The sequence below is a fragment of the Nuphar pumila genome, chromosome 5, assembly GCF_984573655.1.
Source record: "Nuphar pumila chromosome 5, dmNupPumi1.hap1.1, whole genome shotgun sequence".
Classification (NCBI taxonomy): Eukaryota; Viridiplantae; Streptophyta; class Magnoliopsida; order Nymphaeales; family Nymphaeaceae; genus Nuphar; species Nuphar pumila.
Window position 1 is genome coordinate 130,708,958 of NC_143253.1, and position 19,384 is coordinate 130,728,341.

The window sequence follows — 19,384 nt, forward strand, 5'->3', positions numbered from 1 at the left end:
TCTCCATCCTGAGAGCTAAGCTTATGATTAAGCACACTGGGAGTAGAAAGAGGTTTACAATCTTGCATTCCAACCTTATTCAACAAATCCAAAGTATACTTATGTTGCGTTAACGAGAGACGTTCACTTTACCTATCGACTTCAACGCCCAAGAAATACCGCAAATTGCCCAAATCTTTCATCTTAAACTTCTGTCTCAGAAAAACTGTTGTGATTTCTATGTGATGAGTCGAGTTCCCAGTAATGATAATGTCATCCACGTATATAAGAAGAAAAGTGGTTACCTGAGGATTATGGAAGATAAATAGAGAATGGTCCAAGTGAGATCGAATGAATCCATGCCTTCAAATTTCAAGGAAGAAACTATCAAACCATGAGCGGGAGGCCTGCCTTAACCCATAAATTGATCTTTGTAGTTTGCAAACATGTGTGCTAGGACTCTTTGCTGCATAGCCGGGGGGGGGGGGTCTTCTCCATATACACCTTCTTTCAGATTCCCATGAAGAAAGACATTTTTGACATCTAGTTGACTGAGGGGCCATCCATAATTGGCGGACAAAGATAAAATTAATCGAATGGTGCCCATTTTGATCACGTGACTAAAGGTTTCTTTGTAGTCTTGCCCGTATTCTTGTGTAAAGCCCTTGACTACTAATCTCGCCTTGTGACGTTCGATTTATCCATCAGGTTTGTACTTTATCTTATAGACCCATTTAGACCCTACAACATTCTTGTCTAAAGGTCTGGGAATAACCATCCGAGTCTCACAATCATGTAAAGCTGCTATCTCCTCATTTATAGCTTCCACCCATTTGGCTGATTGAGATGCTTGTAAAAAGGTGATAGGTTCATCCTGTTTTTCTATTTGAGAAATAAATAATTGCAATTCTGTGGAGAAGTTATCATAGCTGACCCACCTTTCAATAGGATGATGAATTCTTGCAGACTGCCTGGGTAGCACATCAAGTCTCTGATCATGGTTCCTATTGCGTCGTGTATAGATAGCCCCTTTAAACTTGGCAACATCCAGAACAATCCTTGTAAAGAGGCGTCAATCGTTGATGGTATCTGACACACCCGATCGTGCCCTATTAGCATTAATATATATGGAGAATACAATATGGGTCGGTTTTGGAATGTAACGTCAGACCCATATACAAATAAGGCCCAAATACAACATGTATAAGTATGGATTAGGTCCCAAACCCGTATCCGGATAATACACCAGTCTCAATAGTTTTTGGAAAATGATAGTGGTTTTGAAAAGAATGAATCACACTCGGAAAATGCCGACTATTCTGTGATCATTGCAAAAGTTTTCCTCTTATGTTTTCTCTTTTTCCTTCTCTTTGCTTTTCTAGCCTCTATTCCCTTTTTGAAGGGGAATGAAAGATAGAAAAGAAGAGAGAAGAGAAAAGAATGGAGAGAGATGAACTCTTTTACAAAGGTCTTATTTGACTTTAGTTTTTAAAAAAAGATTTTGAAAATTACTCGCCTCCCTTTTTGAAAATTTGCGGGAAAGTGGAGAGACGGGATTCGCTCGTCGGTACGAGATTCGACCGTTCCTATCCTCTTTACCAGGGATAATCAAACCAAGGATCGAATTTATGCCTTTTGCTTTGCCTAAATATTGTCTAAGAATTTATTCTAAGTCTGAAAATGCACAAAGAATCATGCTTGTGCGAATGCAAAGATGTATGCTCTTTTTAGAAGAATAATTCAGAAATTTTTGGGATTTTCAAGTGATTTTTGAAATATATTTGAAGATACTTGAAGAAAATGATTCAAAGGGTTGAAATTGGTTTTGAAAAGTTAGATTTTTGGATCTAACTTAGAACTAAAAATGGATCTTGAAGAAGAGATTTTGAAGTTCTAATTCTTAGAATAATCAGAGTTTGGAAAATGGATTTTCGAAATGGAAGAAGATGAAGAGGAAAATTAGATTTTGAGTTTAGAATTTTGAAGTAAGAATGAAATTTCAAAGTCAAGATGAACTTTGAATTTGGATCGATTTTCAAGAATCGATTTTGAAAAAGGAATTTTTGAATTTAGAACCTAAAACGGGAATTGAATTTGAATTTAGACTTGAGAAATAGATTTGAAAATGGTTTTGGAAATCGGAACTGAAATGAGAATCTTGAAATCCAGATGAGATTTGAAAAGAGAATTGAGTTTGGAATTGGAAATCAAATTGCAAAATGGAATTGGATTTTTGAAATCTAGAATTCAAGATGGAATTGGATTCAAGAGATCCAGATAGAACTTGAAAATGGATTTGGATTTGAGAAATCCAGATGAAATTTAGAAATGGATTTGAATTTAGGATTAATTTTAGAACTTTGATCCTTGATTTTAAAGTGATTTAAAGATTAAAACTCAGAAGATTTCAAAAGAACTTGGGGATTTGGGAATTTGAAGTGAAGAATAGAGAATACACTTGATTTTAAACTTGAATTTTTGAAATCAGGTGATGAATATGGGATTTCAAAGTTGAATTGAACTTTGAAATTTGATCTGAATATTGAATTGAATTTGAAATTGAATTTCTAAAATGAATTTCTAAAATGAATTTGGAATTTCTAAGTTGAATTGAACTTTGAAATTTGTTTTGAATTGGAAGTTGAATTTGAATCTAGAAATGAATTCGAAATTTCAAAGTCGAATTGGACTTTAAAATTGAAGTTTGAATTTTGAAATAAGACAAATTTGAGAATAGAAAGATGAATTTGAATTTATAAATAAGAATTGAAGATTGGTCTGAAAAATGAGAAGATATTTGAAGAATTATCTCAAAATCACTTAGGTTTTTGAAGAAAATTTGAAATGATTTGAAAATAATGATACAATTCTATTCTAAATGATGAATGGGTGAAAAAATTTTGAGAATTGGATATTGAAAAGCATATTTCATTCTTTAGGAGAATTAAAATAAGATTGAAGATATAATACAGTCCTGACTATGGTCATAAAATGTATTATAAAATAATTTGTATTTAAATTCAGATAAAGAATAAAATATATTTTAGTGCCTTGATAGAGTTTTAAATGAAATTAACTCTCAATATATCCTGAGTATGCCCATTGATATATATCTTAAGTCAATTTCAAGTAAAACTCTGATAAATGAAGAAAACATCATAAGATATGATGGTTTTTGAAAATAGATCCAGTGTGGATCCAATGTTGTTCCATAAAAGATAAAAATCTTAAGCATTGTTCACATTTTGACTATGGCAATCAATGTGAATCATTTGCTTAGGATTTAATTACCTTTTATTAGAATGGTGCACGTGCCATTCGTGAATTTTTGAAATAAAGGCAAAAATGATATAAAACAAGCATTTTTGTGATATTTACATGCTCATACATTCTATTTTAGTACTGAAATGTAAATTTTTCATTAATATCTAGCTATTACAACCTTGAATTGAAATTTAAAATTAAAATCTTTAATCTAAGAAGTAAAATAGTATCTCCACAGATTTCCTGCAACAACTAAGTTAGCAAAAGGTAAACGAAAGATATTATGTTAAAAGACAAATGCACACGCCTATATCTACTCTAATGGAGAATACATGTATGAAGTGCTATACTCAGGCTAAAATAAAGAAATGTGTGTGTATATGCTCCTAAATGTAATACCTAGGTTAATGAGAGAATGCCTATGCACTTGTAATATTGAGAAGAATGCGTTTGGATAAGTGCCAATGAAATGTACTATTTTGGAAACTACAAATGATGCCTAAGTGTAGTGTAATGGAGCATAGTGGTGTAGATAAGTGAATAATGCAATGTTGTTGCAGGTGAATTGCAACAGTGAAGGGTGCTCAAGTGGGAGAAGATAGTAAGGGGAATGTGTAAGGTAGGCTGGAAGGGTATGGATGCTGCTGTGTAAATGAAGTGAGGTGATGGTGTAGGTGGTAGTATGCGTGTAGCATTGTACAACGTTGTGAGTGCTGGTGGCTGTGTAACACAGGATGTGAGTGTAAACTCAGTCTCGGATCAACTTGACTCGCCGATCTTCCCCAAGCCTCCATTTTATCCTTGAATCCCTTTCATACCCGAGCCAGGAACCAGAGACTGATTTTGACTGGACTAATTTCAGAAATGAGAGAAATGAAATTTTCTATGGATAGTATATCTGAATATCCAATAATGCATCACTATTCATTGGCTTCAAAAGGGGATTTTACAAAGTTCATAATTTCGAAAATGTGTTCCTTTTCAAGTTCTTGCCAACAGTAGTGATTGAAGTCACTACTAACTGCCTTTTAAGTCATTGCTCAGGTGCAAGACAAAGCCACCCGAAGCACACTTGGTCCCATCAATTGGCTTGAAGGATCAACACTGTTTAATCATGAAAGTGACAATGAGGATGTTTCCTTGAACATGGAAAAGAGTCACGTCGAGCACCTATTTATGACCCTAAAATTCATCCTAGAGGTCAGACTATAACCTGTATTATTTTATGAAAAAGGGTTCAGAAATGTAAGAAAGGTGAAAGGGGTAATTGGGAGGGATCACACGAAGGGTTATGTATAGTAGTGAAGATGGAAACAACAGAATATGAAGAGGAGGCAGCTGATAAAGCTACGGCTGTGGATACATGATGGTGTATGGGTGAATAGTAGGTTGTAGCTGTAAAGGGAAAAAATTACAGGAAATGCAGATGATAGTGGCATACTATAGCAGGGGAGTGTTGTGGTAACGTGGATGTGGAGGCCATAATGGAAGTTTAGGTGGGACTGTAGCATTTGCAGAGGGGATGATAGCATGTATTACAGTGATATATATAGGGTGATACAGTGATGTGGGAATATTAAGTGTTGTGATGAACATGAATAGTGTCACTTGCAGGTGGATGGTAAAATGGAGTCATTGTAGTGCATGCTCAAGTGTGAAGGTGTTGACGTGTGAAGTTGTGTATGCATTGTGGGAAGAAAAATAAAGTGTAGGTAATGACAAGATTGTGTTCACTGTGTGTGTGCATACAGGTGCTTGTGGAGTGAGGGATAGGATGATAAGGGCAGGATATATCTATATCTCTCTCTCTCTCTCTCTCTATATATATATATATATATATATATATATATAAGGAAGCAAAATGTGGAGATGCTACAGTAGCTAGTGGGACTTACTACCTTTGATTATGCTGGAACCTGTTTGATATATGAACTCTTCATTTCCTTTGACCATGAATTATTGATTTTGAGTCATTATCGCAACTCAACACCTGGTATGCAGAATGCAATACAGAAAAAGGGGATCTCATGCAGAATACTTCACTAAACTAGATGGCTCTGAACCTGCAGTTCCAAGAAAAGAAAAAAAAATGTTAATACTGAGGATGATCTCAAACATTATACTTCAATAGGGTTTTCTGGGGACCGGATCCACACAGGAGGTTCTTTGATTGGGCCTTCTTCCAGTTTGGCTCTTCACACCCGATGCTGACCCTGTAACGTTGGTTTTACTACAAAGTGAAAAAGGGGACACCACACCATCTAAGATCGGCTTCGCAATAAGAGCTGGAGAAGCTGGAGAGCCATCCCCTTGTTGGATTTAACGTTGCCCAAAAATATTGGTGGAGGGAAACCTGAATCAGATTCAATCTTGTTGCAGGGCCTCAGATTGGTGCAGAGGCAGAACTACAGGGTAACTTACGCAGAACATGCAAAAATCGCTAGAACTAAGGATGATTAATGCTTAGGAAATACAAAAGCAGCAGAAACGTGAATGGGAAAGAATGCAGTAGATAACACGAATAGCTATTTTAATAAGAAAATGTACATCAATTTATAATGAACAAATGTACAAACACTGGATCGGATGGAGATCGCTCTCGCTCTATTGAATCTAAGCGTAATGTCATATTGCTGCTGTAAATGAATCTGATGGTGCTCGAATGATCGATATTTGCTGATGTGAATATCAATTGAAATTACAGGAAGCAAATTACATAAACAAAAAAGGAAATAAGACAGACCGTGATCAAGATGAAATATAAAGGAGCATCAAATCTGAATAATATAAATCAAGAAACAAATTGCAAGACCAGAAGAAAATGTTGGAACACAATGGTTCCATTTGATGTTGCACGTATGTGGATTGATATTGCTAAAAGCAAATCAATACCACAATGAGTGCTTTAATGGGGCTACGAACAAGCGGATAAAAAAAAATGAAGGGAAACAATGAAGAATAAACGATACTGAGAGAAAACCAAGAGAGAGAAAAGCTACTCCTTACCGTGAATCTGTCCTGATCGAGAGGAGAAAAGGGGGAAGACTGAAGACGGATGGGATTGCAGAGGGTTAATGGTGCGAGGCCCTGCTGTGGTTGATAATCCCCTTGAAAAGAAGTCATTTCTGGTTCCTAACCCAAGTCGGGTCTGAACCCATTTTCTGTACTGGATTGGATCCAGATCCAAAGTGCTAAATGCCTGTTGTAAATGTGTATATTATTAGAGGGTATTTTAGTGCCCTAAAAAAGGTTGTATATTGGTTATATATTAAACCTCTAATACAATGAAAAACATGCTGGAACCTATTGATGTGTTTTGCAGCCTCTTCTTCTCGTTTTTCTCTTTCCTGCACAGGTGAACGTGGTGGTCTTCACATTTCAACATGGTATCAGAGCAGCGTTGAATGCTGGGCCCAGTGTTGTTAAAAATGCGCCTCAAGGCGCAAAAAGCGTGCCTCGCCTTGAGGCGAGGGCCTTTTCGCCTTGAGGCGCACTTAAAAAGCGCAAAATTGCAAAAGCATACGCCTCATGCGCCTTGAGGCGTACGCCTTGAGGCGTACGCCTTGAGGCGAGGCGCGCCTCAAAGTGAGGCGCGCATTAAGAAATCGAATGGCCCGAACCCGAGTTCGACCCGGATCTGGGCCCATATTCTCGAAAGATCGAGAACCTGTCTTTAAAAAAGACAGGCGCTTCGGGGCGAGGGAAAGCCCTCGCCCCTTCTCTCTCCACTCTGTCCCCTCTCATCCCCGGCCACCACTCGCCGCCGACCACCACTCGCCTCTTCCAACTTCTTCTTTCCTCTTCTGAGAAGGCATCGGCGACCCGCCGGCCACCACTCGCCGCCGGCCACCACTCGCCATCGGCCAGCGACTCACCGCCACCGCCGTCCATTCTGGCGACCTCTGCGTTTTCCGGTGACAGGTAAACTTCTTTGCTTCTTCTCCGTGATGGGTCGATGAAGATCTGTGTGTTTTTCCCATGGTTGCCAGTTGAGGAAGCGGGAGCGGGAAGCGAGGCACTTTCAAAATTTTAGGAAGCGGGGAAGCGTGGGACCACTTAGGACCGATTCGGGAAGCGTCTCGGAAGCGACCTAGGAAGCGTCTCGGAAGCGAGGGGGAAGCGAAAAAAATAAAAATAAAAAATACAAAAAATTGAAAAAAACATGGGAAGCGAGGGGGAAGCGTGATGGGAAGCGCGCTTCCCATTAAAGGGAAACGCGTCCCCCATTAAAGGGAAGCGCGCTTCCCAAAAAAGGGGGACGCTTCCCCCCACACTTCGGAAGCGCAACATTTGCGCTTCCGAAGCGCGCTTCGGGGAAGCACGCTTCCCCTTTTAGCTAGGCGCTTCCGGTAACCCTTGTTTTTCCCCAACTTCTTCTTTTGTCATTTGTTCTTTGTGAAACCGTGTAACCTACGTTTATGGGGAACCCGGCTCCACTCATCCCTATATCATCCTCTGTGGTCATAACTCCCTATGGGATCTCATTGGTACTAAGTTATTTTGATCAATCTGGCCCTATCGATGGGTTCATCACAGTTGATTTAATAGAAATCAAGCTTTTGATAGTGTTCTTTAACAAAAAAAAACATGATTTTCAATTTATTTTGACAGTGTTCTTTAACAAAAAAACCATGTTTTCATTAATGGTTATTGATTTTTGAATCAGCAAAAAGTCTTGCACATAAGTCGGATTCTGTCTATTCAAATGCCGATCTTCACTAAATGGATGATCTAGATCACATACACAGGGTCCAATTTGATGAAAACAACTTGCATCAGTGAGGTCCTAATGACAGGAATGGCGATATGGATGACTGGAACCTAAATGTGGTTATGGGTGCCATGCAACACTATGCTTGCTTCACTAAATGGAGGAAAAGAGGGATTGAATGTGTGTTGTTATAGCCTGACCACGAGCAGGCTGATGCCATGAAGGCCCTCAGAATGATGAAACCACGAGCAGGCCGATGCCATCGGCTTTTTGGATGTTAAAGAAAAAAAAATCTGTGTATGTTTTTGTCTGTGAATTAGTATAAGTCTGAATTCTCTCTTCATGATATGAATTTTCAGTTTGTAACTAAAAATTTAGAAGTTTGTTTATTTGATTATTGTATGACAAGCAATATACTTCTGCAATACTTCTTGTTATGAATTGGATGTCTCTGAACTTCCAGGTGACAGATAATATTAGGGCCTTAGGGGATTTGAAGTTAAGTCGATTTTTCATCTGCGTAGCTTTTTGCTTTGTTTTACTGTTCCCATCTTCTTTTTTCTTTTTTCTTTTTTTCTTGAGAGATTGTTTTACTCTTCCCATCATGATCTCTTTGGTTCTCTACTATGAAAGGTTATCATGTCAACTATTTAAACCACTAGACGCACTCGGCCTAATTTAAATTAAAAAGTAGGTTCATTATATGAATATTTTACTGTTGGCTTCTGTTCCTATTGTCTTATTAATGACTTTTTTGCATGCTGTCACTCGTGTTTTTCTTGTCACCTTTTAGCCTTGTTTGTATTTATGTATTAGTTTAGTAACTACGGATTCAAAATATTTTGGATGTTATTCCTTGCCTCTTCAAATATAGAAATACTCTAGTCTCTGGACATGCACAAGTAGCCATCTTTTCGCTTTCTTTCAACTAAAAGAACTAAAGAGATCACAATCATGGGTTTGGTTTACAAAACCTGCAACGGACCAAACCTGGTTAAGATGGACAAATTACTTAAAGAACCTTTCAACTCACATTATATTTTGATAGATTTGCAACTTCCTGACTACTATGCCTTCAGTTAGCATGTTGTATATTAGTCTGTTACATTACAGAAGAGTTATGTATGCCATCATTGTTTTGTTTCTATTACTTTGGCACACATGAGCAACGTAGCTCCTATTGCTCAATTATGTTTTTTTTCTAGGATTCCTATATAGCTTATACACCAAGATTGTCTATTTTGCATTTTTTTTATGTAATGTGGTCAGCAGAATGCATGATGTTAATATATATTTTGTGTTATGTATTTTTGCAGTTGAACAATGGCAAAAGATGTAGGATGGGATCATGGAGTTAAAGTTCCAAATCCTACTAAAGATCCCAAACTCGTAGGACATGTAATTTGTAATTACTGTCATAAAGAAAGTACATGAGGCATCTATAGGCTAAAACATCACTTAGCTGGCACAAAGCATGGTGTAAGCATGTGCGAAGCGGTTCCACCTGACGTGAAAAGATTTTTTCAGAATCATCTAAAGGATCAGAGGCTAAAGAAAGAAGAGTTAGAACAAAACAAGTTGGATATCGGGAGAAGTGTTTATTTTGGATCATCAACCAGCGAAAATGTGAATAAAGAAACTAGTGGATCAGGTAGTGATGTAAAAACAAGTACAGCTGGTCCTATGGACCTTTTTGTGAACAAAGAAGCACGACAAACCACAATAAACACTGCTTTCAAAAGGGATGAAAGAAAAAATATATGTCGTGCCATTGGTAGATTTTTTTATGCAAATGCCTTATCATTTAATCTTTGCAACGGTCCATATTTTGGTGCAATGGTAGAAGCTATTGCAAATTATGGGCGAGGGTTCAAACCGCCTTCTTATCATGAAATCAGAACGTGGATTTTGAAGGACGAGGTAGATTGTACTCATGAAATTTTGAAAGAGTTCAAAAAAGAGTGGCCAAAGGTTGGTTGCAGTATTATGGCAGATGGTTGGACAAATGAAAAAGGAAGAAACTTAATTAATTTTCTTGTGAACAGTTCATCTGGGACAATATTTTTGAAATCCGTTGACATCAGCGACATGGAAAAAACTGGTGCAAATTTGTGTAAGTTATTTGAAGAAGTTGTTAAAGAAGTTGGTGAAAGTAATGTGGTGCAATTCATTACAGATAATGCACCAAATTATGTCGCAGCTGGAAATATGTTAACAGCAGGAAAAACATGTTTTTGGACACCATGTGCAAGCCACTGCTTGGATCTTATGTTAAAAGATATTGGAAATATATCAATTTTTAAAGATACAGTGGAAAAGGCAAAAAAAATTACAAGATACATTTATAGTCATGCATGGGTATTAAATTTAATGAGAAAATTCACAAAGAAGAAAGAACTTCTGCGTCCAGCCGTCACTCGTTTTGCCACAACATATCTTACACTTTATAGTATTGGGTGTTATAAGAAAGAGTTAAAGTCGATGTTCTTATCTTCAAATTTTAGAACATCTAATTACTATAAGAAATCTGATGCTAAGAACATTTCCTATATTGTTCTTAATGATCATAAGTTTTGGGCTGCCATATCATATGCAATTAAAGCTACACTACCTCTCGTTGATGCAGACGAACCTGCTATGGGATTTTTGTATGAGGCAATGGATAGAGCGAAGGAGGAAATTGCTTCAAACCTTGACAATATCGAAAGAAAATATAAATCTATTTGGGATATCATTGATAGACGATGGGACTTGCAACTTCATAAGCCTTTGCATGCAGCTGCCTATTATTTAAATCCACATTTTCATTATGCTGACAACTTCAACCATGATGGAGAAGTTATGAGTGACTTTTATGATTGTGTTGAAAAATTAGTTTTTGATGCAAATATTCGGTTGAAAATTACAACACAAATCGATGCATTTAAAAAGGCAAAGAGCTTGTTTGGCAGAGAGACAACTGTTACAACAAGAAAATTAAAAAGTCCTGGTAAGTTTGCAATTATGTTGTTATTTGTCAATATTTTTTTATGTTTTTGTTAATTATGACATTCTTAATGTTTTTATCACATTTTTATTATTTTATTTGAATGCAACTGATTGGTGGAGTTCATTTGGGCACGAAAATCCTGAGTTGATGAATTTTGCAATTCGAATTTTAAGTTTGACATGCAGTGCATCGGGCTGTGAGAGGAATTGGAGTACTTTCTCATTGGTTTGTGACTTTGTATTTTATTTTTGAAATACATTTTTATATGTTTAATTATCTTATATTTGATTATCAATGATTTGAAATTATAGGTGCATACAAAACAAAGGAATAGACTTGAACAAGAGAAGATGAATGCATTGGTTTTTGTAATGTACAATATGAAATTAAGATAGAGAAATATGAAGAGGAGGGCTACCAAAGACCCTATATGTCTAGATCATATAGACTCAGACGATGAGTGGATTGTGGAGAAGGAAGATCCAGTGTTGCCTAGTGATCCCAATTGGTTGGAGGATTCATGGTTGAATTCGAACTTCGACATAAATGCCATTGAGCATGTGCCTATTGAAAAAGTCACTTCACCTCATGTTTCACAAAGTGGTTCTAGGCAAGACATGTCTTCAAGAGAGGATGATCGTAAAGAAGATCCCATTTTGTTCTAGGCAAGACATGGCAACATGTACATCCTTCAAGAAGATCCTTCCTTCGCTGTTCATTCTGCTGATTCATCCTTGAAGCCTCAATATTCGTCTTTTGTTCCTTCTAAATATGTGTTTGTCATCTTTGAATGTAATAAGCCAACTCTTTGGCATAGTCGTTTGGATCATTGTGGTCATCATTTTATTGAAAAACTTATCTCGAATAATTTCATTCCTAAGTCCAGTCTGGGTTCAGAAACCAGTGAAATAAAATGTCTTAGTTGTCATTTATGTAAGAGTCATGTTTTGTCTTTCAATTTAATTAATAAGAGAGCTTCAAGGCCTTTTGAGACCATATGTTCTGATGTCTGGGGCCCTGCCCCATTTGCTTCTGTTTCTGGTAGCAAATATTACCTCATTTTCATTGATAATTATTCCCGCTATACTTGGATATTCTTCATGAAACACAAATCAGAAGTTTTTGGATTGTTTCAAAATTTTCATTCGTTTGTCAAAAATCATTTCTCTACCAATATTCTCAATTTCCAATGCGATGGAAGAGGGGAATTCTCTTCCAGTGATTTTGTTAGTTTCCTTCAACATAATGGGATAAAGAGAAGAGTGTCTTGCCCACATACACCTCAACAAAATGAAATTGCAGAGAGAAAGCATCGACATATTGTTGAGAGTGCAATGAGCATGATGCATAGGACTAATTTACCTATCACTCTATGGACAAAAGCTTTCCACTCCACAGTTCATGTGATAAATCGATTGCCCATGACCATTTTAGAAAATAAGTCTCCTTTCTTCTCCTTATTTGGAATACATCCTGACTACCATGAATTACGTGTGTTTGGATGTGTTTGCTATGTTCACGTTGACAACTCATTCAGAAATAAGTTTTAGGACAAAGCATTGAAATGCAGGTTCGTGGGATATGCTGAAAACTATAAGGGGTATAGGTGTTATGATCCATTGAGCAAACGCGCCAAAATATCAAGGAATGTCATTTTTGACGAGATGAACTTCGACGATCAACCTGTTGATCCAAGTTTTCATATTGCTAGTTCAGGTCCAAGTGTTGAGGTGTACGATCCATGGTTAAATTCAGAACTCTTCTACAATGCTAGAGAAGATTGTCCTGCATATTACAACCAGAAGGAGATATGTTAGGAGTCATCAAATGTATCCCAAACAGAAGAGGTTACCACACAAAACTTGGAGCCAGTAAGGTATAAAGGTATTGTATACACCTGACAAGAAAAAGAGCAAGAGCCCTCAATCTTTTTCTTGTGATAATGATTTTGGTCCTTCTACTTCAGCTCCACATATGTTGGACAACATCAGAAGATCCACTCGGGCCCGACATCCGCTTGACTGGTCGGTAAGTTATAAAAATTTTCATTGGATTTTCAATTTTTCCTAATATCCATAAATAAAGAGGATGCGCCCCTCACATTTTATCAAGCTACAAACTCTAGAAGATGGATCAAAGCAATGAATGAAGAGATCGAAGCTTTACATGAATGTGGTACTTGAGAAGTTGTGCCTAGACCACTAGATAGGAATGTAGTTGGGTCGAGATGGGTATACAAGATAAAATATAAATCAGATGGGAGCATTGAAAGTTATAAAGCTCGACTTGTAGCCAAAGGGTTCACACAAGAACAAGGACATGATTTTGATGAAACCTTCAGCCCTGTTGTTAAGATGGAAACCATTCGTATTGTGTTGGGTTTTGCCATTGAACATGGATGGACGTTGAGCCAGTTAGATGTTAAAAATGCGTTTTTACATGGGGACCTAAAAAAGGAAGTCTATATGGAACAACCCATCGGGTATGCAAAACAAGATGCCAATCATTATATGTGCAAGTTGAAAAGAGCTTTATATGGATTGAAGCAAGCTTCTCGGTCCTGGTTCAAGAATTTTTCGTTGGAAATACAGAAGCACGGTTTCTCTCTGTCTCTTCTAGATCACTCATTATTCATCTACAATGAACGAGATGTAACCACTCTTCTGCTAATATACGTCGATGATATTATCATCACAGGGAACTACAAAAGCCATATTGAGGAAGTAAAGAATATATTAAATCAGAGATTCAAAATGAAAGATCTCGGTGATCTGCGATATTTTCTTGGGGTGGAAGTTGATAAAACGTGTGATACACTTACTCTTACTCAACACAAATACACGATGAATATTCTTAGTAGAGTAGGGATGAAAGATTATAAGCCATTCGCAACTCCAAGCATCGTCCATAAAAAATTGAGTTCTAAAGAAGGGGATTTATATGTGGATCCCACTAGATATCGTAGCATCCTGGGCATATTACAATATCTGACCTTTACCGGACCTGACGTAGTCTATTCGGTGAATCAAGTATCTCAGTTTATGCATGAACCTCATACATCGCACATGGAGGCAGTTAAGCGAATATTTCGTTATCTAAAGGGTAAAGTTGGTGATGGGCTGGTGTACAGGAAAAGTGAATTAAATAAAGGTGGCCATGAAATCATTATATATGCTGATGCTGATTGGGCGGGTGACCTAGATGAACGACAGTCTGTATCTGGTTATTGTAGTTTCATTGGATCCAACATGGTCTCTTGGAGTAGTAGAAAGCAAAAGGCTGTCGCTAGGTCAAGTACAGAGGCTGAGTACAGATCGATGGCTGCTGCGACTGTTGAGGCTACGTGGATAAGACATCTCTTAATAGAGATGGGAGAACCGATTGTTCGTTCACTTCTGTTGTGTGATAATCAAAATGCCATCAATATGTCCTTTAACCCCATCTATCATAGTCGAGCAAAGCATATTGAGATTGATCAACATTTCGTCAGAAAGAAGGTTGAAGAGAAAGAGATTGAACCTGTGTTTGTGCGAACTGAAGAGCAAGTTGCAGATATATTCACCAAAGGACTGACAAAGGACAAATTCTGGTTTCTAAAAGGCAAGTTGTTCATGGTCCAGGACCATGCACAACTTGAGGGAGGCTGAAAAGAAGTCGTTTCTGGTTCCTAACCCAAGTCAGGTCTGGACCCGTTTTCTGTACTGGATTGGATCTAGATCCAAAGTGTTAAATGCCTGTTGTAAATGTGTATATTATTAGAGGGTATTTTAGTACCCTAAAAAAGGTTGTGTATTGGTTATATATTAAACCTCTAATACAATGAAAACACGCTGGAACCTATTGACGTGTTTTGCAGCCTCTTCTCGTTTTTCTCTTTCCTGCACAGGTGAACGTGGAGGTCTTCACGTTTCAACACCCTTTCCTTCGGTTAATCCTGAGCAACAAAGGGGAGGGCTGGAGCTCTGTTGTGGGACTCTTTCTCCAGATTTGTTACAGGGGCTGAAATCTCTCTCGATTCAGCCAAAAATGGGATAAATTAGAAGGGAAGAATGGGGAAAGAGAGGATGATCGTAAAGAATTAGAAGGGTGCGGGGGGTGAAGGCGATCTTCTATGATGCGTGCTTTCGTTGGAATTCTGGAGGTCGGTTGGAAGGGAGATAGCAGAGAGCGAGAGGGATGAAAAAGGCTTTTGCTGCAGGGCCAATCTTCCTTCAGTAATGCCCAGAAGAAGAAGAAGAAAGATGAAGGAGAGCGATCGAGAAGAAGAAGGGTGCTGGGGTGAAGAGGAGCTCGACCCCTGTGCTGTTTATATAACAACAAGCCGTTAGAAAAAATTTCAACACGGGTCCTCCATTTTCAAGAATTTTCAAAAATAAGGTTTTAAAAGTAAAGTTTTTCAAAAAGCGAGGACAAAACCCTTTTTCTGAAAGTTTTTCTTTTAAGGCTTTTGAAGGAAAAATCTTAAAAGTATAAGAGAGAGAGGATCCAGATGTGATTTAAGAGGATATTTATTTTTGAAATTCGAGGTTTTTATGAAAAGGATGTTTTGTGAGAAATACCTGGTTTAATTTCAGCAACTGGGTTTCAAAAATGGGTTTGAATCCGATATTTTGAGAAAACATTGAGTTTGGATCTAGATAAAACCTCCGATAAAATTCAAAGAATTGTTTTTTTTTTTTTTTGAACAATAAGAGATCTGAGATTAGAATTGGATCTGGATATCCGATTTGGATCAGAAATTGGGTCAGAAATAAGAATTGAATTTGGATTCCAGTGAATCCAAGAAATGAATGGATTTTTTATCAGAAGTTGACCCGATTATTCAGAAGAGGTGAGTCAGGGGCAAAAGGAGATTTTTTTGGATTTTTTGGAAAATTTGGAGTGTTCACATATTCCTTTCTATTTGATTTATTATCTAAAGATGATGATATCTCTATTGATGATGAATTAACATATGATAGTGATAATGGATTGATTGAGAACAATGATTCTAATCCTCCTACCTCTCAAGAAGAGAATATAACTAGAGATCCTATCACCTATACTCATAGAGATAGAAGTACCTTCAGAAGTGCTATTGAACAATACAATGAACCTAGCGAATCTATCTCCACACATGATACAAACCCAAGAAGAACCGAAAGAACTAGAAAAACTCCTAGATTCGTATCTTTTGATTCTTTCTCTCCTAAATATCGGGCTTGTTTAAGTGCTATTCACTCATATTTTGAACCAAATTTTTTTGAAGAGGCCAAAAGATGTGTCAAGTGGAGAGAAGCTATGGAGAGTGAACTCAAAGCGCTTAGTAAAGCTAACACTTGGGAATTTCAAATGTTTCTAAATGGAAAGAAAACTATAGGATGCCGATAGGTGTTCAAAGTCAAAACCAAGAGTGATGGATCTCTTGAGAGGTATAAAGCTCGCTTAGTAGCTAAAGGATATAATCAAGAATATGAGATTGACTATGAAGAGACATTTGCTCTAGTAGCACGTATGGTTACTGTCAGATGTCTCATCACCATTTCTTCAATTAGAAAATAGAATATTTTTCAAATGGACGTCAAAAATGCCATTTTAAATGGTGATCTTAATGAAGAAGTCTATATGGATGCTCCACCTGGTATGAAAATCCTTAAAAATAAAGTTCGTCGTCTTCGTAAAGCTCTTTATGGATTGAAACAAGCTCCCAAAGCTTGACACAATAGGTTTAACAATGTAATGATAGAAAATGACTTCTCTTCATGCTATACTGACACTGCATTGTTTGTTAAGAAATCTGATGCAAGAATTGTTATATTACTGTTATATGTTGATAACGGGTGATGATACCAAGGGAATCAAGAGTATCAAATCTATCTTGACTTCAAAATTTGAAATGTCAAACTTAAGATTTCTGACATATTTTTTGGGAATTGAGGTTGCCTATTCTCACAGAGGCTATTTTTTGTCTCAAACTAAACTCGCTTGTGAGATTCTTGGCAGATCAGGAATCACAGATGACAAGGTCTGTGAAACTCCTCAAATAGTAGGTTCGAAGATGAAGATTGATGATGGGATTCTCTTAAAAGATCCCACACCTTACATGCAACTGGTTGGATCTCTAACATATCTCAGTATTACTAGGCCTGATATCTCTCATGCAGTACATGTTGCTAGTCAGTTTCAACATGCACCTACTACAGTTCATATGAGCGTCATTCTCTGCATCATCAGATACATAAAGGGTATAGTAAACAAGGGGGTATTTCTATCTTCTTCTTCTGTATTGAATTTAATTGCTTATACTGACTCTGATTGGGGAGGTGACCCGAATAACCGTCACTCCACCACTGGTTTTTGCATCTTTTTAGATGAATCTTTAATTTCTTGGAGATGCAGGAAACAACAGAAGGTCTCACTCTCATCCACAAAAACCGAATATAGAGCCATGACATCTACTATCATGGAGATTGTTTGGATTCGCAGATTGCTGAAAAATATGAATGTTCAAGTTCAAGGGCCCACAAAACTATGTTGTGATAATAAAAGTGCAATTTACATTGCCAAAAATCACACATTTCATGAGCGCATGAAAGCATATTGAGATGGATTGCCACTATGTTCGTGAAGAATACTTAAGAAGAACCATAGACCTTTCATATGTTACATCCGAATATCAACTGACAGACTTCTTCACCAAAGCATTGTGCTCTCCAAGATTAACTTCCTTCTTGGCAAACTTTCGGTTATGTCACCCTAAGTTTGATGGGGGGTGTTAAAATGTAATGTTCTTTTTATATATATTTTTATATATATATATATACACTTAGATAGATACATATACATATATATATACTATATATATACATATATATACTATATATATACATATATATATATATATGTATATATATAGTATATATATGTATATATATATGTATATACTATATATATACATATATATATATATATATATATATATATATATATATATATATATATATAACCCGATAAGGGTATTTCAGTCATTTTCCATATTTTATGCATATTCTCATTTGAGAATATGATTGTAATTTCTTTTTTATTTTATTTATTTTCTTTTTTATTTTTTCTTTTTTCTTTTGTGGTCTTTTTTGTAACATGGGGGGGCCTCAACCTATACGTTGGAGCCCCCCCCTCCCCCCACTCCTCCAAATTGTATATATAGGGGTGATTCCCCTCAACCTTCTGAAGGTTTTTTCCATATTTTACGTATATTCTCATTTGAGAATATGATTGTAATTTCTTTTTTTCTTCTTTTTTTTTTTAGTCTTTTTTGTAACATGGGGGGGGGGTCAACATATATGTTGGAGCCCCCCCCCCCTCCTCCAAATTGTATATATAAGGGTGATTCCCCTCAAGCTTCTGAAGGTTTTTGTAAAGCCTATTTGGGACTTAATATGTAGAAGTTCATATTTTTTATGCCTTTGTGCATGTGTATTTGTGCCTTTATGCACTTGTGAGAGTTCTCCTTGTGCCTTTGTGCACACTTCGTGTTTCTAGCTTTGTGTTCGAACACAAATACTCTTTTTATAGAGATTTTTACACTTACTAGTTAAATACTTAGATAGATCAAGTTGCATTAATTTTATTGTTATATATTTTTCTCGTACCTTTCGGTATTTATTTATACGTACGATACTACTACTAGTATATAATTGTATATGTTATTAACCGTGCACTTAATATTTTCAATCTTGATTGTGTGCATAATTGATTTTAATATAACATTTTTTTTGTTTTCATGACAAAAATGACGGATAAAGGGTAAGGACTTGCATCATCCTCATCCTCACATGTGAGTTCTGTTGCTAGTGTTGTTGGTAGTTGTAGTGGGAGTGTTGATTCAAGTTCTTTAGCTGCAACATGTAATGATGGGTGACCACTATGGGCACACGTAGATAAGCTTGCAAAAACTGGAGGAGGTGGTGGAAACAAGAGATTTTAATGCAAGCTCTGTGAAAGAGATTTTGTTGTGTCTTACACAAAAGTTAAGGCTCACAATTAGTGTACCATTGTTAAGCCATTAAGAAGATAATAATAAAAAAAAAGTGAATGTAAGAGGTAGAGGAAGAAAAACGATACAAGCATCATTCAATACATATAGAAGAGATGAGATTGATAGAAAAGTAGGGAGATATTTTTATTCTAGTTCACTCTTATTTAATGCAGCTATAAATTCTTATTGAAAGGATTTAGTTACTTCTTTGGCAAATTGTAATTTGAGTGGCTATGTATCTCCAAACTCAGAAAAACTACGAATCATATTTCTTGCATAAGAGAGAGCAATTGTTGAGAGATTGCTAGAGATTAAAAATATTCATAAGAACAAAATGAACTTTTCATTTGTTTCTGATGGGTGAACAAATATTCAAAGGCGTCTACTAATTAATTTCATTGCTTCTTCGTTTAGTAGCTCAGTA

General features: G+C 36.6%; 1 protein-coding gene across 2 annotated transcripts in view; it reads left to right on the forward strand.

The window, feature by feature from the left end:
* Positions 1-19,384, forward strand: part of LOC149838735 (double-stranded RNA-binding protein 8-like) — a 54,761-nt gene that overhangs the window by 21,597 nt on the left and 13,780 nt on the right. The gene's annotated exons all lie outside the window — the stretch shown is intronic.